We start from the raw sequence: 16,923 nt of genomic DNA, 5'->3' as shown, positions 1-16,923 counted from the left end.
CACAATGTCACCTGGTTTTAAGTTGGGTTTGGCAACTTGCCACTTGCTCCTTGACTGCAGGGTAGAAAGGTATTGTCTTTTCCATCTGTCCCAAAGGGTGTTTGCAAGGCTTTGAACTTGTCTCCATTGACGTTTGAACAGGTCTTTGGTATTGAATTCTCCAGGAGGAGTGAAAGGATATGTCCTTATATTCTTTAACCCTCGATGTGATGGCCTCTCAGACGTCTGGGAGTGTAAACCTTCAATGCTATGAGTTACATGCACAACACAAGCAGTAAAAATTCACACTGGTTTATTGTTCGTTTAACAAAAGTATAAAAGACAACGTATATGGGTGTAACTGACATGTTGCTACACTCTCATTGGCTCGTTAGTAGTTACCAGGCAGAATTGAAAAGGCGGATGTCCATATATGGGTTTCCTACAAGTTTCTCAAAACATTTAACAAAGTCTGTAACACACAGAAGTAAAATTAACAGGTTTCATCTGGTATAGAACTGTCCTTGAGAAACAGACACATACAAGCCTGGTATTGTATGAGGAGATAAAGGTACCCGACACATGGTAGTACGTATCTATGCAAACACATAACAGTTCATATAGCATGTTTTAACCCTTCATTAGGGAGGTAGAAATATTCACTTTTACACTGTAACTATTATAAGGAAATTGATCATATAAAAAGTAATATTTACAAAGACAGAAGAGTTAACCGTTCAATCCCCTCTTAGAATCATGATTGTTATATGACATGATTCTTGAGTGAGGCTCCTTTCTTGTTCCTCCAGTTCTTGAGATATTGGACATAATCGTCGGGTCCCTTACTATCAGAGGAGGTGACAGGACTGGTGGTTATATCATAGTACATCAGGGCCTTATCAATGCCTTTGGAGGTAAGTTTCTTTCCACAGGGAATTACACAATAAACTATAATGCCTACAAGAATTAAAGTTACAAGTATGAATATGCTTATTTGCACAAGAGCCTGTTTCCAATTTTCAAACCACCCAAAATATTGGCTCCATGGGTTATCAATACCTGAATTTTTCTTAAGTTCTATGGATAAGGTTTCTAACTTGTTTATGGCTAAAGTAACCTTACCATTGGGACCAGTGTTGTCAGGAATATATGTACAACAGCCTTCCACCTTACTAATGTAAACACATGTACCGCCTTTTTCTGCTAGGATCATGTCAAGGGCCATTCTATTTTGGAATGTCATTTGGGAAGTGGCTTCTAGCTGTTCAGCTATACCTTTAAGAGCATCTTTGGTATCATTAACAAATCTTTGTTGATTATAATATATATAATTAATCCAGGCTACGTTTTTATTTACAGTTACTTAAACAATGACTCAAAACCCGCAGCCACCTCATCTCTAGCTTTGAACTCATTTGGAACACCTCTTGGGACCCCTATAGCATCAATGTATACGTGGGGGTCAAAGCTACCTCCTGGGAGTGCTCTTTTCTTTCGATTAGCAGGAGTATTAGAGGGAGGAGTGGGGTCATCGGTGATCATTAGGAGTGGCATTATGACTTTGGCCAGGGCACACTCACCATACCATGGTGTGTCTAATTTAATTCTAAGCTTCATATCCCCACATATGTAATAAATGTCGCCTAATGATCTAGTTTGGTTGACTAAAACAGTTGTTCTTTTATTTGCACAATACCCTGGTGGGAAGGTTTTTAAATTTCTCCCTGTGGTGGTGTTAGATGTATAACAGGTATAGTTTCCAGGATATATGGTTATGGTGCTTCCTGGGTTGGGATTTTTTGACAATATGGGATATTCCCTTTTCCACATTTCGCACTGACTGTCATTTGTTTTGGTGTCATTAAAAAGGCTGAAAAAACAATTTTCCTGTTCTAGGGGTATATTAAGGGGCACTGTACCTAGGTGGGGCCTAGATTTGCCACAGACATAACAGTTGCTTTTATTGTGTTTGTTAGCACTATACTTCATCCATTCCAACCAAAAATTAATGTCAGAGAAACCAGTTTCAATAGCTAGGGTGTCTTCAAAGGTAGGGTTAGTAATAGCCACCATATTTTTAGAAGTGGCAATATGGGGCTTTAAAGGTTTGTTTTGGGGAGCAATTTTAGGCTGGTATTTTGGGTTTTTATACATGTCCCACAAATAAAACATTTGCCTTGCACTATAGTACCCTGCTTGCCACCATATACCAAGTACATAAGTCTCATTGTTGCTTCTGCTAGGGTTCACTATGTTTAGTCTAAACCTGTATGAATTTGGGCCTTCATCCATCTTATGAATGGATAGTCTAGAAAGTAGGGGTACTCCATATTTGCTCCATCTATTTTTTGCAAATGATGGGCCATATTTCCAATCTGCTCCTGTATTCCACCCCACAGATTCCCAGTAATCACAGTTGGATCCATGATAGGATATTTCCATCCACCATTCATCAGTGACACAAATGTACATTGTCTCAGACATCCCTGATTTTCTTTTCTGCTGTATGAAATGTTTGTTGTCAGCAAGTTTAGGGAACATGAAATAATCAAGGATGTATATGGCTACGTGTGTATTGGAGGAATTGTACCACAAGGTGGGGACCCCATCTGTTTGTGTGATGTCGACTTCACATATTGTGAGGTGAATGAGGGCCAGTAGGGCTATCGAGATAGTCCCCAGGATAGAGATAGGGGGCAGGTTCTTCATCGTTTTCTGTTCTTCTGTCTTCGCTAGGTGGGAGGTCAGGGCTGTCTGCCCCGGTTCGTACCTCACTGGAATCACTTGCTTCCCTCTCTAGGTCTGGTCTAGGAACCTTTTTTACTCGGGATGCATGGATCCAGGTAGGACTTTCCTCTGTCAGGACTGCTGTTCGGGTAACTGCTACGACCTCTGTCTCTGGACCATAGGTGAAGTCTCCTGGGCTCTTGTTCCTGGGGAGCACCTTCACCACGACTCTGTCTCTGACTTTAAAGGGGTGTGTAGGTTCCTGTGGATTCAAAGGGTTTTTACAAACAACCTCATGTTCAATTTCATTCAGTTTTGTTATCAGGGACCTGACATACTCTTCTCTGATGAGTTCTAGATCTCCTTCCTGTATTACTAGTGGTTTCTTAGCCCAGGGTGTAGGAAAAGGGTCTACCCATTAGTATTTCAAAGGGTGAGTATCCTAGAGTTTTCTGTGGGGTATTCAAGATGCTGGTGTTTAGCTTTATTAGGGTTGTTCCTGAGGCAAGTGATGCATCTGCTAACATACTGGTCCACAAGTGATTCGGCATTAGTAACATAAAAATCATTGGTTAGTAGGAGGAGTGTTGTGGCTTCACCACGGTGACCAACACCACGGCACTGGGCAACGAGCAAAGGGGCACTGGACTGGGGTATACAGGGTTTCCCCTCTTTGCAGATTAATCCTGATTTAGGATTTTTTCTGCAGAATTGGGTAAGTCCAGTCGGAGAGATCAGTATTAGTCGCAGCAGCTTGAAGTTGAGTGAGCAGATGGACGTTGTCAAGGGAGGGACATGCTCTAGTGAGTGCAATGAGTTCTTCAGCTTGCGCGGACTGATAAGGTGTTGGCAGGGTTTCCAACACAGTGTCAGGGAGGGTGACAATGGCATAGCCAGCCTGGTATGTATTGTCATTGGGCCTACTACAGGAGCCGTCAACAAATACTATGTCTGCGCCTGGTATGGGAACGGGAGACATGTCAAGTCTGGGAGAAGTTTCAGCTTCAATGGAAGCAGCACAGTCATGTAGGTCGGGTGGTTCATCCTCGGGACCTTTCAAGCCTAAAAGGGCATTGAGAATGGGTGCAGGGCCAGAAGAACTAGCAGTGTACTTGATGGTAAGGGTAGGGTTACTCAAAAGGAGTACTTCATATCCACTAAGGCGTTGTGCTGACATGTGCTGTGTGTGCAAGCCTTTAAGGATTGCCAGGACATCATGTGTGGTGTGGAGTACTGTGATGTGGCCTAAAGTGAGGGTAGTGGCCATTTCTGCAACCATTGCACAGGCTGCCAAAGCCCTGAGGCAGGCAGGCATACCTTGCACAGACACTGGCATGACTTTGGAAAAAAAATGCCACGGGTCGCAACTTCCCTCCATGAAACTGTATGAGCACCCCCGCCATGGTTTTACAATTGTCCCTTGCATATAGATGGAAAGGTAGTACATAATTGGGGAGGCCAAGTGCCGGACTTTTCATCAACATACATTTTAAACTTTCATATGCAGTTAACATTTCTTGTGACCATTGTACAGTTTTAGGTTTGTCCTTCAGTGTGGCTTGTCTCAAAATGTTATCATAATAAGAGCAATCAGATATCCACTGTCTGCAGTAATTTACCATACCCAGGAAGGACAGTAGTTCCCTCTGGGTAGTTGGGGTGACCAGGCCCAATACAGACTGTGTGCGTTGTGGACTGATTTTCCTCTCTCCCTGAGTGAGCACAAAACCTAAGTAATCAACATGCTTTTTACATCATTGCATTTTTGTTTTGGACACCTTGTGTCCACATTCACAAAGCCAGTTTAGTAATGAAACACCATCCTCTCGGCAGGCCTCCTCAGTTTGACTACAGAGCAGCAGATCATCTGCATACTGTAGCAGGACTGAACCATGGTGAGGTTGCCAGGGCCCCAATGTGGCCTGGAGACAACAGGTGCGTCAATAATCTGCACCAGGTAAGTTGTTTACCCTTAAAAGAAAAGGCAAAAAGTAATTGTGTCTGTGAATCTACAGGTATGCTGAAAAAAGGCATTCTTCAAATCAATTACAGAGAAGAACGCAGCATCTGCAGGGATTGCAGAAATGAGTGAGTTTACATCTGGAACAATTGGTGCAATTGGGACAATTAACTGATTGATCGCTCTGAGATCCTGTACAAATCTTATACTGCCATCAGCTTTGGCAACAGGGTTCACAGGAGTACAGTATGGTGATACAATATGTCTGAGAATACCCTGTTGTAAGAATTGCTGTATCATGGGGCGGAGACCTTCTATCTTTTCTGGTGAGAGGGGATACTGCATAGGTCAGAACACAAAACACTGGTTGTTGCACCGCTGTCCACTAAAAAGGGAATTTTACTTCCATTTATAATAAGTGGCAGCAGAGGTGAATCTTTACTATGACGGGTGAGTTGAATAAAGGCTGGGATACCCTCCTCCGGGCCCCGTCAGTGCGCGGGGTCTTTGGAATGTAAGGGGGAGGGAGAGGGTTTTCAAAGATTTTACAGTTTATCACTTCTTCGCTTCTGTGCTGTTGGGAACTGACATTTTTGTAATCCTCCATATAGAAAGGGTAATTACTGCCTTCCCGTAGGAATGGGTCCTGTCCTGCTTTCTCTGTCCATCCCGCTAAATTATCCACCCATGGGTTAACTAAGTAATACTCTGAGGTAGAGTTGCGGGCGACATACATCTTGCATGTCTCACCAGGGAGGGGCGGGGGATATGTAGTTTTTTTTACTCTGACTAGAGCCCATTGTCAGACAGTAATATAAATCAACAGTACAACTTTAAAAGAAAATATCTAAAATGTACAACACTCTACTATACATGCATCAGCTAACCAGTTAATTAGTCATTGACAATATCACAATATTATCTGCACAGTGAGAACATGAAATCTTTTGACGTGTACGATACTTACCATTCGTACAAGATGTCAGAAAAATACAGCGTTTTAAACAGGAAGCAGGAAAAGTGTTTGAGTAAAGATATCTGGCAGACGAAAACTTACCAGCCGTCTGGACCAAATATAAGAACTTATCTCACTACAAACATACAAAAATATATAGACGATCAAATCGAGGTATTCTCTACGTTACGTATAGACCCCAGGTCTATTTTAAGTATCCCAGATACTAACGTCACGTTATGTATAGACTCCCAGGTCTATTTTAAGTATCCCAGATACTAACGTCTTTGGAGAATTGCGCTTGGACCCCTGGTCCCTTCTCAGACGTATCTTTAAGTCCCAGACATTAAAGATGTTTGGTCACGTGTTCCCAGAACACTGACACGGATTCAGCTTCAGTGTATGACCGCAATCCCGTATGGCAAAGACAGACAATAAATTCTCTATCTTTACCATCCAGGGACGATCACTGAATCGCGGACGTAGCCCCCATTTGAAAGGATATGTCCTTATATTCTTTAACCCTCGATGTGATGGCCTCTCAGACGTCTGGGAGTGTAAACCTTCAATGCTATGAGTTACATGCACAACACAAGCAGTAAAAATTCACACTGGTTTATTGTTCGTTTAACAAAAGTATAAAAGACAACGTATATGGGTGTAACTGACATGTTGCTACACTCTCATTGGCTCGTTAGTAGTTACCAGGCAGAATTGAAAAGGCGGATGTCCATATATGGGTTTCCTACAAGTTTCTCAAAACATTTAACAAAGTCTGTAACACACAGAAGTAAAATTAACAGGTTTCATCTGGTATAGAACTGTCCTTGAGAAACAGACACATACAAGCCTGGTATTGTATGAGGAGATAAAGGTACCCGACACATGGTAGTACGTATCTATGCAAACACATAACAGTTCATATAGCATGTTTTAACCCTTCATTAGGGAGGTAGAAATATTCACTTTTACACTGTAACTATTATAAGGAAATTGATCATATAAAAAGTAATATTTACAAAGACAGAAGAGTTAACCCTTCAAGGAGCATAGGTAATCCCGGTCTTCTGTGTAAGAAGAGTGGCCGGAGTAAGTAGAAGTGGGTCTTCTGGGTCATTAGACACTGAAGTCAATGGTCTTCCGTTGACAATAGCTGAGACTTCAGCCATGAAGGTTGTTAAGCTCTCGTGAGTAAGTCTTGCAGTTCCCACTTGCAAGAATATGGAATCAAGGATTTTGCGTATCATGCCGATCATCCTTTCCCAGGCACCTCCCATATGAGAAGAATGAGGCGGGTTGAAGGTCCATGTACAACCTTGCTCACTGAGATATCTCTCTATGCTTTTAGTGTCAATGTTCGAATTAATTTGTAATTCTTTGGCTGCTCCAATTAAGTTGGTACCTCTGTCGGACCGGATGTGTTTTACTGGGCCACGGATAGCAATGAAGCGTCTAAAGGCATTGATGAAGCTTGAAATGTCCATTGATTCTATAACTTCGATGTGAACAGCTCTGATGCTCATACAAGTGAATACAACTGCCCAGCGCTTGCTGTTCGCATTCGCACCTCTAGTATGTCGTGTGATGACAGTCCATGGACCAAATACATCAAGACCAACATTGGAGAAAGGAGGGTCTGTACTAAGTCTGTCTGTTGGAAGATTAGCCATCTTCTGAGTTTGGGAAGTACCACGAAGTCTACGGCAAATGATACATTTGAAGATTGTGCTGCTTACACACCTTTTCGCTCCAATAATCCAGAACCCAGCTGATCGTAGAGCTCCTTCGGTAAACAATCGTCCTTGGTGTTTGACTTCGTTGTGATAGTGTTGCACAATTAAAGAAGCTATGTGGTGACTCCCAGGAATGATTAAAGGATTTTTCTCATTTGTCTCCAAGTTTGCTTCTTGAAGACGGCCTCCTACTCTCAATAAATGATTTTCATCAAGAAAAGGGTCTAGCTTTTTTAAGGTGCTGTCTTTGGGAATAGGATTTCCACTGTTAATGCAGTCGATCTCTCCGGAAAAGATTTGGTGCTGCACAACACGGATGATAAGGTTCTTGGATCGTTGTGTTTCTTCTGGTGCGTAAACATTTTGACAGTGGTGCCAACCTTTACATCCATTCACACTTACAGATGCGTTGCGTTTAAATGAATGGACTATGTGAGTTAAGCAGGTAATGGCTCTGACAAGTGATTTCCAAGTTGAAAATCTTTGGAATCTGTGAGGCTGAAGTTGACAATCTGAAGTTACGGTATGGATTGTAGTTATTTGTGGACGAATTTCAACATCTGAGTCTGCGTCTACTAGCTTGAATATGCTACTTTCAGGATTGTTCGAATCTGCCTTGTACAGGAATTCAGGTCCTCTGAGCCATGTAGTGTCTTTGAGGATACTGGCTGGGACAGCTCTTGTAGCGTGATCTGCTGGATTGTGAGCAGTAGATACATAGTGCCACTGTTTTGGATTGGTGGATCTTCTGATTCTTAGCACACGATTGCTGACATAAACATGGAACCGTCTGGTCTCGTTGCATATGTAGCCTAATACTACCTTACTGTCTGTGTAGAAATCTGCTTCAGAGAGTCCAATTGGTAACTCAGATGAAATGAGCTCAGCTAATTCTACAGCTAGTACTGCAGCACAAAGTTCAAGTCTGGGCACTGTGTGTTCTGGACGTGGAGCTAACTTTGCTTTGCCCATGACAAATCCAATATGACATTGTCCCTTGATGTCCATGGTCTTAAGATATGCAACTGCAGCAATTGCTTGGGTTGAGGCATCAGAGAATACACATAGTCTCTGGTTTTGTACTGCTGTAGAAGGCACGGGGGCATATGGACGTGTAATGCGGAGGTTGGTTAAGGTAGATAGAGAATCTTTCCACTCTTGCCACAAGTTTCTTTTCTGGGGAGGCAGTGGGGCATCCCAGTCAATTGACTCAAAGGTTAGGTCTCTGAGCAAAGCTTTACCTTGGATAGTGACAGGAGCTGCAAATCCTAAGGGGTCGTACAAGCTGTTTAGAGTAGAGAGAACACCTCTGCGAGTGAAGGGTCTTTCTTCGCTGTTTACTTGGAAGGTAAAGGTGTCAGATTTTAAGTCCCACAAGAGTCCAAGGCTACGTTGAGCTGGTGGGGAATCGGTTCCTAAATCCAAGTCTCTTAAATCGCTGGTATGATCTTGGGAAGGGAAGGCTTCCATCACTACTTTGCTGTTGGAAGCTATTTTGTGAAGCCTCAGGTTTGAACAAGCAAGCATTTCCTGAGCTCTTTTGAGGAGGCTGATTGCTGTCTCGGCTGTTGGCATAGATTTTAGGCAGTCATCCACGTAGAAGTCTTTATCTACAAGTTGTCTAACATCAGAACCATACTCTAGCTCACCCTCTTGAGCTGAACGTCTGAGTCCATAGATGGCAACTGCAGGTGAAGGGCTGTTACCAAAGATGTGTACCTTCATGCGATACTCCGTGATGTCTTTTGAGGGGTCATTGTCTCTGAACCAGAAGAATCTTAGGAAATTCCTGTCTTTTTCTCTCACAAGAAAGCAATGAAACATTTGTTGAATGTCAGCTGTGAAGGCAATAGAGTCTTTTCGGAAACGGATGAGTACTCCTAGGAGTTTGTTGTTAAGGTCTGGTCCTGTCAGGAGTACGTCATTTAAAGAAACACCTTCAAACTGGGCACTGGAATCGAACACCACTCTTATCTGACCTGGTTTCTTCGGGTGATATACTCCGAACATTGGCAGGTACCAGCATTCTTCTGTGTCTTTAAGAATGGGAGCTATCTCGGCGTGACCATTCTCAAATATTTTAGCCATAAAGGAGAAGAAATTATCTTTCATCTCTGGTTTCCTGTGAAAGTTGTGTTTAAGTGAAGAGAAGCGTTTGAGTACTTGTTCTCTGTCATTAGGAAGGCGTTGTCTGGGTGTTCTAAAGGGTAGAGGAGCAACCCAGCTGTTGGCATCATCCTTGACTAGTCCTTTCTCCATTATTTCCAAGAATAGTTTGTCCTCTATGGACATTGCCACCTGGTCATCCTTCTTTGTTCTCTGGAAGACTGCGTGTCCCAGATGATCTTGATAGTTGTCACAGATATGGTTGTCACTAGTTGAGTCTATGAAGGTACAGTGTGGTAATTCCTTTATGAGGAAATGGTTATGACATGGCTGGAATAGAGAAGGGCGTCCATTTTCTAAAGTACAGGTAAGCATGCTGTTGACAGAATCTGGTTTATGCACATCTCCAAGACATACTTCTCCTATTATTACCCATCCCAGATCCAGTCTTTGAGCGTAAGGTGCGTTATGTGGACCATTAATCTGACTTCTGGCTTTGTGGACTTGTAGGATATCCCTCCCAATGAGTAGATTTATTTGGGCATGTGGATCCAGTTCTGGTATCAGATGTGCTATGCGTTTCAAATGTGTATGGTGTTTAGCTACATCTGGTGTAGGAATCTCACTCCTATTGTCTGGAATCTCGTCACACTCTGTGATAGTTGGTAAAGAGAGACATGTCTTCCCATCCAAGGACTCAATTTGATAGCCAGTTGCTCTCCTTCCTGTTGTCTCAAAACTCCCTGCGCAGGATCTTAAGGAGTAAGGAGTGCTGGGTCCTTTAACATTAAAGGTCTCAAAGAAGATTGATCTGGCTAGAGACCTGTTACTTTGGTCATCTAGGATTGCATAAAGTTTAACGGCTTTGTCTGGATGGCCTTTGGGGTAAACTTTGACTAAACATATTTTGGAGCAGGATCTACCGCTAATGGCATCTTTGCAGACTTCGGTACATTGTGAAGTTATTTCTGGTGTGACTGCAACAGTGTCTTTTTGTTCTACACTGTGCTCCCCGCCATGCTCTGTATCGGTATAACTGTGTTGCAAAGCCCATGGGGGAGGACCAGGGTGTAGAGCGGTATTGTGGTCTGTGCTGTGGCATTCTGTGCAGTTAGCACTAACCTTGCAGTCCTTGGCGAGGTGTGATGTGGAGGAACAGCACTTGTAGCAGATCCTATTCTCCTTTAAGAAGGCTTTGCGGTTCTCCAGGGACTTTTCTCTGAAGGTTCTGCATTTCAGGAGAGGATGCGGTTTGTGATGCAGAGGACATTGCTTGGCTGGATCTTTGTCTGTGGTCTCTTGGCGATTAAAGCTGGTAGACCTGCGGAAAGAATCTGAATAATGCACATTAGTCTTGTGAACTGCAACTGATGTTTTGCGGGGGTTAGGTACCATAGGTGCAGTATTTGTCAAGGTAAAGGCAAAACTAGGATCATTCCTGGTCATAGCTTGCTGGTGTACAAAGTCCACGAAAACTGAGAATGGTGGAAATTGCACTTTGTTCTGCCGCTTATATTTGGAGCCATGGTTGATCCATTGTTCCTGCAGATTATACGGTAGTTTCTGCACTATAGGGTTAACGCCTCTGGCTGTGTCAAGGAAGGCAAGTCCTGGTAAATCTCCCTCACATTTAGCTACTTGAAGTTCTTTTAGTAAGTCACTTAGTTCTCTGAGTCTCTGATAGCCTTTGTTGGGTAACCTGGGGAAATCGTCTATTCTTTTGAACAGAGCACTCTCTATTATCTCTGGTGAGCCATAGCACTCATTAAGTCTATCCCAGATCATCCTAAGTCCATTCTCAGGGTGGTTAATGTTAATCACTCTTATCCTTCTAGCATGTTCTGCAGATTCATTCCCAAGCCATTTAATTAAGAGGTCTATCTCTTCACTATGTGAAAGGTCTATTCCTCTGATAGCATTTTGAAAAGAGGACTGCCAGGCTCTGAAGTTCTCAGGGCGATCATTGAACTTTGAAATACTAATCGTGACTAATTCACGGCGGGTGAGAAATTTAGCAAAGTCTAATGTGTCCTGATTGGCTCTTGGAGATGTCGGTACATTAACACGGTAGGTATATGGTGTGTAGTCATACCTGTTAGTGTTGTCTGGTTCCCGACGGTTGGTATCACACCGCTTCTGTGTGAAGTAGGCTGTGTCTTTCTTGGAGTTTGCAGATTCAGACATCTGAGGTGGGGAAGAGTTGTCCCTCATAGGTTCACAGTGTCTAGGATTCTCTTGCTTGCAAATGTGTGGTCTGTTGTCCACTGGTGGTGGCGCTGTAGAGTGTACTTGATTTGTTTGCATGAGGTCTGAATGCGTACCTTGTAAAGATGGAGGGTTGCTACTCCTTTTTGAGACTTGACGTACGTATTCTGATGTGCGTTGCAGTGAATCCTGAGATCCATTCTCTGTGTCAAGTACATTGGTTCTTCTTATATCAGGGAGTTCTGCAGTCTCCAAGATTTCTGCTTCAGCTATGGCAGCCGCTGCCTCCTTCTCTGCAGCGAGCTTCTCGCCGAATGCTTCTAAGCGTTTGCTCTCGATTTTTAATTGCATCTCCTGCTCGGCAAAGTTAGCCCTTACTTTTGCGGCTTCCGCTTTTGCACGTGCCATGATGGCTGCATTACTGACAGACAAGGATTTGGAGGAACCAGAGACTTGGGACCTTGTTTTGTATGAGGATATCGTTTTCTGTGACATGGTGATCTGGTAGAGATGTTTGATTGTGTAGAGACTGCTGTAATGCTGTCTGCAAGTAACTGTTCAGACTGGTCGCAGATCTCTGAGGAGTCAGTATATTTGAACTGTTATGAAGCTGCTTGACTGTGAAGAGACTGTTGTGTTGCCTTATAAGCGTGGCTGCACTGACTTGTACAGGTTTCTGTGTAGTCAAATGGCGGTACTCCTATTGCTGAGCTGCCATAGTTGGTAGACTGTATAGAAACTGTGTGGCTGTCATATGCAGATAGCTGTGGCTGGCAGTGTAACGGCTCTGTAAGTCAGTATATGTCCCCACTGCTGACAGGCAATGATTTACTGACGGAGTCAGTGTAAGAGAGTCCATCTGCTTGTAGCATTCGATGTTTTACTGTTCAGCCTCTCACTAAGCCCTTTCTGGCAAATTTGAAGCCTACAGTATAACCACCTTTACTTTTCAATAATCTGTTCAGAAGAGGTGTTTGTAGAACGGTGTTTTATTATTCAGTAAAGGGATCACAGATATGATGCGTTGATTTGATGTACAATACGATATGATGATATGTGATAATGAGGTAAAACTGTTAATGAAACAAGAATATGCAATTATGATATGCATGTGAAAAGCAAAATGGATATACACAAGTACATATAACATAGGCTGTGCAAACATGTGATTACATGTGCAAGTATAAACTACAGTGCAGCTAACATTACTCACTGGCTAAACAGGTTGAGATGAGACATTTAATATACAAACTCACCATCGAATGCTATATGAGAGTTGGACCCATGTAAAGCATGACTGTCTGGGACCATGAGGGAAGTAGAAAGGCTGATCCCAGCTTCTTCATCCCAGAATGCATTGCAAGACTGGCTACAAGAGGCTATGAGGGTCAAATTAATTGATGGGACTGACCACTAGATGGGGCAATAATACAACTTTCTGTAGTAAAAGTAATCAGATCTACACAAAGCAAATGCTGAAGGCATGACAGTGGTGCTGCAGGGCCCACACCCTTTTACTTGCCTTACAGAACAGCTCTGGAGCTGTTACAGTGCCCAGCTGCTGCAAGAAATCAGCTTGAATGCTTCAGGGGATGGGGCATGGCCAACATGAGCCCCACACCAAAGGAGGGTGGGGGTGTTTAATGCGAACTAGGGGTCATCCAAGCACCGCAAAAGGCCGCCATGCCCTGCATGCCCCTTTTCTCTTTTCATATGCAGATGAGGGTTCCAGCCAACTTTGGCCCACTGCTTGGATGACATCACCGTATGCAAATCCGTCTTCTGCAGACCTTCCCCCTGGAATGCTTGTACTAGTTGTTGCATATGGTTTGATATTTGATGGTGCTTCAATATTAGGCAGCCTTCCACCCTCCCATGTTCATCTGAACAGATGTGGTCTCCCTGCAGTTGTTGTCCCCAGACGAGAGTTCCCTTGTGCGTCCTCAGTTGAATCTCCTTAACTTGACGGGGGAGGGGCTGCCCGAGCAGCCACCCTCCCCAGCCCTATCCCAACTCATACTTATTTTGCATATGAGATCTCTTGATCATGAAGATTGTTCTCACAGGGTGAGGTTCATCCATTATATTTTAAAATAGGAAGGTACAAATTACATATTTGAATTGCATCTATGTGCTGGATTCAAATGTCCCCCCCCCCTTCCTTTCTCAATTGTGCCCGTCAGCAGCTATTCTAAGGTTGCTGCCAATGGGTGTGACACATTAATTTCTTCTGTGGGGTACACTGGACTCCACAAGGATTCACATTGGGGTGTAGAGTAGGATCTTGATCTGAGGCACCAACCGGCTCAAAGCTTTTGACTGTTCCCAAGATGCTCAGCGCATCCTCCTCTATAACCCCGCTTCCATGAACAGGGAGCTCAGTTTGTAGTTGGTGCCTTCAGTAGCAGGCCACTTAACAGGGGCCTGCCTCAGGCAGCCTAATCTTAGCTATTAATTTTGACAAGAAAAGAAGAACTTGTTTTATGAGAATCTACAAGGGCTGCAGCAGGCTAGGTCTAATAGACATCTTTACTGCAGCTTCATCACTCCCAGCGGCGCTGTATACTCCCGTGCCCTGGTTGCTGGGTCACTGCAGCGGAGGCTCCAGTTTCTTCCTAAGGTCAGTCACACACACACCGCCCTTCCGGATCACGAGGCCGCTGATGAAGGGGAGCGTGGCCGTAGGGGGTGGACCGTGTGCGCACTGGCGTGGACACTGATTACAGGGCAGCCGCTCCACTAGCCACCAGGTACAGTTAAGGAGCACAGGTCTGGGAGTTTTACTCCTATATTATCCCAATTTTGTACTGCCCGCAGCGCATTGTGATAGGTAATAGGGCCTGATTCAGGTTGGATTGCAATCACAATAAGCGATCCAACTGCAAAAATTGCTAAGAGCATACGCATGTGCCTGCATTTTCTGCGGCACCCCGCAGAGAATGCGATCGCCTCTGCCTGTCAATCGGGGCGGGGGGGGGGAGAGGGGGGTCAACAACACTCCATTTCCAAGTCAGGGATGGAGCGGTGCGGGGGCAAGGCTTCAAAATGGGGTCTGCAGCGGAGGAGACACAGGGGGCGTGGTCACAGCGGCTGTATGACATCACATTCAGCCGCTGTGATCACAAAAATGGTGGCGGCTTCCTGCGCGCACATACAGTCTGCACCAGCAGGAGGCTACACCATTTTTTATGATCACGCTGAACTGCAGTGCGACTGCAATTACAGCATGGTCAAGAATGGAGGCGTCATGCTGGGTGGCCATGCCCTGTCACTGTGCAGGAGCCAGCACCGCACACACACTAGTCCCCGGGTGCAGCCCCCAACCCCCGGGACACCCGGAGCAACAAAATGTAGATTCAGGCCACCAGGCCACGCCCCTACCTATGAAACCATGCCTCCTTTTTACCATTGCACTGCTTATCTGCGCGCACTGCATTACAATCTCCCTCGCCACCTCTCTGGGTGTCACCAGTGATAGTGACACCTCTGCCATGCTTGTAGCAGCTGGTCCTAAGATCTACGCCTCAAGCCCTGAGTGTTTGCCCTTGTGACTTGTTGATCATCATAGCGAAGCAGATGCTTACAGAAAACTGCAGGGGCTTAGATTGAAAATAAAAAAATTGATGGGTATAAGGTAGTGAGGAGCGGGTTCGGCTCTCCGAGAACCGAATTCCCGACGAACTCCACGTGGTTTACACTGGTCCGAGGCAGGCTCGGTTGTTCCCGCCTGACTCGGAAAACCTGAACAAGGGAAAATGTCATCATCCCGCTGTCGGATTCTCGCGAGATTCGGATTCCATATAAAGAGCTGCGCGTTGCCGCCATTTTTACTCGTGCATTGAAGAGAGAGCGGAGAGGACGTGGCTATGTTCTCTCAGTGGAAATCTCAATATCAGTGCTCAGTATCAGTGGTTACTTATTGCTGCTCAGTAATACTAGTAGTGTGTCTCTCCTGCTCAGTGTCAGTTCTCAGTAGTATCCTCATCAGTGCTCAGTATCACTGCTCATTGTCTTGTGCTGCATTGTGGTGCTCAGCATACTACAGTACATTACTAATAGTCCAGTGCTGCATCTTGCTGCTCAGTGTCAGTTCTAGTATCCTCATCAGTGCTCACTATCACTGCTCATTACATTGTGGTGTTCTGTATACTACAGTAACATAGTAATATAGTAACATATAGTAACATAGTTTTTGAGGTTGAATAGAGGCAAATTGCCCATCGTGTTCAACCTGTTTTAAGTTGTGATGATTCTACATACTTGCTGAATAATGTTTTATGACTAGTTAGCTACTATAACTCATGTTACCCCCGGATTAACCATGTTGATATTTTAAGTATTATAACCTTGGATAGCTTTTTCATTCAGAAATGTATCCATTCCTTTTTTAAATCCAATTACAGAGTCCGCCATTACCACCTTCCCTGGCAGGGAATTCCACATCCTGATTGCCCTAACAGTGAAGATCATAGTATCTCACCTGGCAGGTAAGTAGGAGTTGGGCTAGAGCTGTGGAGGATTGCTACTCGGGCACCCCCTGTCAAGTGAAGGAGATCCAACTGAGGCAGCACAAGGGAACTCTCGAAAGAAGAACAAGGCTAGAGGAAGATCTGAGACAAAGAAATCTGACTTTTACCAGAGCTGACCAGAGGAAAGCACAAACACAGTCCCCCACTACCACAAATAATGCAGTCGAGTTTCCCACATTTGGGGAAATCACAGGGGTCAGCATACCCAGAGTGCAATGAATGAACCTCACCCTGGGAGAACAATCTTCATGACCATGGTATCGCCTATGCAAAATAAGTATGATTTGGGATAGGGCTGGGGAGGGCCGCTGCTCAGGCACATCTCTGTCAAGTAAAGGAGATTCAACTGAGGCAACACAAGGGGACTCTCATCTGGGGACAACAACTGCAGGGAGAACACATATTTTCAGATGAACATGGGAGGGCAGAAGGCTGCCTAATACTGAAGCACCCCCAAACAACAAACCAAATGCAACTACTAGTGCAAGCATTCCTGGGGGAAGGCCTGCAGCAGATGGATTTGCATATGGTGATGTCATCCAAGCAGTGGGTCAAAGTTGGCTTCAACCCTCGTCTGCATATGAAAATAAAAAAGGGGTGTGCAGGGCATGGCGGCCTTTTGCGGCGCTTGGATAACCCCTAGTTCGCATTAAACACCTCCACCTTCCTTCGGTGTGGGGCTCATGTTGGCTATGCCCCAGCCCCTGAAGCATTCAAGCTGATTTCTTG

At 44.4% G+C, this 16,923-nt stretch overlaps 1 non-coding gene across 1 annotated transcript; it reads right to left on the bottom strand.

Moving 5' to 3' along the window:
- Positions 1 to 16,311: 16,311 nt before the first annotated feature.
- LOC135036755 (U1 spliceosomal RNA) lies at positions 16,312 to 16,475 on the bottom strand. Its single transcript, XR_010231417.1, has one exon. It is a non-coding gene; the product is annotated as a U1 spliceosomal RNA (small nuclear RNA).
- Positions 16,476 to 16,923: the final 448 nt, after the last annotated feature.

The sequence above is a fragment of the Pseudophryne corroboree genome, unplaced genomic scaffold (assembly GCF_028390025.1).
Source record: "Pseudophryne corroboree isolate aPseCor3 unplaced genomic scaffold, aPseCor3.hap2 scaffold_652, whole genome shotgun sequence".
NCBI lineage: Eukaryota > Metazoa > Chordata > Amphibia > Anura > Myobatrachidae > Pseudophryne > Pseudophryne corroboree.
This window is presented reverse-complemented; position numbering and strand designations above follow the sequence as displayed.